Below are 3,347 nucleotides of genomic sequence, written 5' to 3'. Positions count from 1 at the left end.
GGCGCCCCAGTCTTTTTTTTTTTTTTAAAGATTTTATTCATTCATTTGTCAGAGAGACAGAGACAGAGAGAGAGAATGAGCACAAGGAGGGGGAACAGCAGGCAGAGGGAGAAGCAGGCCCCCCGCCAAGCAAGGAGCCCGATGTGAGACTCGATCCCAGAACCTGGGGATCATGCCCCAAGCGGAAGGCAGACGCCCAACCAACTGAACCACCCAGGCATCCCAAGAATAGTCTTTTTGACAAATGGTGCTGAGACAACTGGATATCCACAAGCAAAAAAATGAAGTTGGACCCCTACCTCACACCATATACAAAAACTAAAATGGGTGAAAGACCTAAAATGTAAGAGGTAAAACTATAAAACTCTTAGGAAAAAAACACAAGGATAAATATTCATGACCTTGGCTTAAGGACTAATTTCTTATATATGGACACCAAAAAAACAAGCAGTGAAAGAAAAAATAGATAAATTGGACCTCATCAAAAAAAAAAAAAGCTTTTCTTCTTCAAAGGACACTGTAAAAAAAGTGAAAAAACAACCCACAGAATGGAAGAAAATATTTGCAGATCATATGTCTGATAAGGCTATAGAATCCAGAATATATAAAGAAATCTTACAATTTTACAATTTTAAAAAGCCCCAACTTTAAAATGAGCAAAGGATTTGAATAGACGATTCTTCAAAGAAAATAGACAAATGGCCTGTAAGCACCCAAAACATCATTAACCGTCAAGGAAGTACAAATCAAAACCACAAAGAAATACCACTTCACACCTACTAGGATGGCTATAATCAAAAAGATAATAATAAGCATTAGTGAGATGTGGAGAAATTGGTGGTGAATTGAAATTGCTAGTGGGAATACGAAGTGGTGCCGATGCTTTGGAAAATAGTTTCTCAAAAAGTTAAACAGTTATCATATAACCCGGCATTTCTACTCCTAGGTATACACCCAAGAAAAACGAAAACATATGTCACATGAAAACTTGGATACGAATGTTCATAACAGCATTACTCATGAGAGCCAAAAAGTAGAAACAACCCAAATGTCCATGATAAACGAAATGTGGCATATCCATAAAATGGAATAATATTCAGCAATAAAAAGAAATGAAGTACTGACTCATGCCGTGACACGGTCGAACTCTGAAAACATTACGCTAAGTGAAAGAAGCCGGACACACAAAAGGCACATACTGCATAATTCCATTTACACGAAATATCCAGAAGCGGCAAATCCACTGAAACAGAAAGTAGATGAATGGTTGGGGAAGGGAGGGGAGTGAAGAATGCTAACGGATAGTAGGTTCTTCCGGGAGTGATGAAATGTTCTGGAATTAGTGGTGATGGGTACATAACTCTTTCAATACACTAAAAACCACTGAACTGTATATTTAAAATGGTGAATTTTATGTGGTATTATACCTCAATATTTTAAACAATTTTTAAACTAGTAAAATTAATTAAAAGTAATAACACAATCAGTATACTGATATTGATACAATCTACCGAACACATTCAGATTTTCCTAGTTTCTCTTATACTTTCAGTATTCTGTGTTTCTACAAAGGACTTAGCAGTTATCCTGAAGCGTAAAACATAAACATAAAACAACAATATTAAAAACAACATAAAAATAATAAAAGCTCTACAATTATATAATATATATTAACATATTAATATATAATATTTTATATATATATGGGCCCATAGTTAGAGTTGGAGTCACCACCCACAATTCCCATTCTCATGAGGAAAGGTATTGTAAAGATTGTACATTTTGGCCTTGGAATATAGTTTTATAGAATTAGTATTAAGACACAGAGGATATTTTAGCCCAATACAATTCATCTGTATTTAGCCCAATTCATCTGTATTTCACCCTCTTAACATAACAATCCAAATTTCTGAGGTTCTTTTCTGCTTTTTAACCACGAGGCATATTTGTTTCACCTTAATTGTGAACACTTTTACACCCTGCTTTCTCATCTGTCTCATTTATAAGAAATTTGCATATTGCCTCCCAAGTCATCAGAAATGTCCCTTCATAAAGGGTGAGGAATATTTCATCTGATAGATCTACCATAATTTCTTTAACCAACCAATTATAGCTGGACAATTAGGGTGTTTCCAATTACCTTACTGCAAACCGCTGCAGTGGGCAAGTTTCATTTTCTTTTGGATGATTTCCACCGGATAAGGGGTGGGGTTACTGGTTAAGGATTTTGAATATCTTTCTGGCTCTTGACAATTTCACCTTGGCGCAATATCCCCCTCCCCTGCTTCCCTCTAGCCCCCAGCCTCAGCCTCCGCAAAGCCTAACCCTAGAGTCTGGCCCTTCCCCCTAATTCCACTCCTTCCGCTATGCTGTTACACCCTCTTTCACTTATGGGCCTCTGCCCCACCCCCTGCCCCTCCTCTCCACCACTGGCTCACTAGGGCTCCTTCTCCTCGCCTGGCTTAGGGCAGCCCCCTCCCCAGGCAAGCTGGTGCCTGACACGCATTGCACCGCTCGGCTATCCTGACTCAGGTTTGCCGTAGCCAAATGCAGTCTGGCACGCTGGCACGCACCATCCTTACCTTAGCCCCAGGGTGTCCCGCGCAGGTGCCCAGGAAGACAAACAGTGGGTGACGTTTCTTTTTCCCCTTTCAGTCCATTCCCGCCTCCAAGTGCTAGGGCGGCGCATCTAGTAGGCTCTCGATAAATATCTAAATATTTTAAAAGCACATTGAAGTTTCTATGCCGGTTTTTTACTTTAGATCCCTGAAAGTTTATAAAGTACAAAATATTTTGCACCAGAATTAGATGTGATTGGGGGTGGGGTGGGCAGATATGAATTATTAAAAGACAGATCATGCATTTCATGCATGGAAGTTCGTTCAACAAGAATTGACTGACCACCTACTATAGGCCAACATTATCCACGGCAGTGAATAAAAGACAATAAAATCAATAAAATAAAAATACAGTGTGTTAGATGATGATTCGAGCTGGGGAGAAAAGTCAGGCAAGGGAAGGAGACTGACAGTGAGGACCCCCGAGAAGCTGACAAAAATAACAGGTACCAATCGGGTGTCTACTGCGGGCCAGTGTGCTAGGGGCCTCACCTTCGAAAGCCCGTTTAAACTAACGCCACAATGCAGTAAGAGAGGAACCACTGTTCCCATTGCACAGAAGGAGGACGTAAGGCGCAGAGCTGGGATGCACATCAGCCCCGAGTCTAAGGCCTCCACCCTTCCCCGTGAACCCCGGGACCTGCGCCCGGTCCCTCCCCTGCAGGGAGAGGGTTAAAGCCGGGAGCAGCGCCGGGTTGTGCGCTTGCGCAGAGCGCAGATTGCGCTTGC

The sequence above is a fragment of the Ursus americanus genome, chromosome 14 (assembly GCF_024610735.1).
Source record: "Ursus americanus isolate L20-20 chromosome 14, mUrsAme1.1.p, whole genome shotgun sequence".
NCBI classification, from domain to species: Eukaryota; Metazoa; Chordata; class Mammalia; order Carnivora; family Ursidae; genus Ursus; species Ursus americanus.
The sequence above is the reverse complement of the archived record's forward strand: the minus strand, read 5'-3'. Positions refer to the sequence as shown.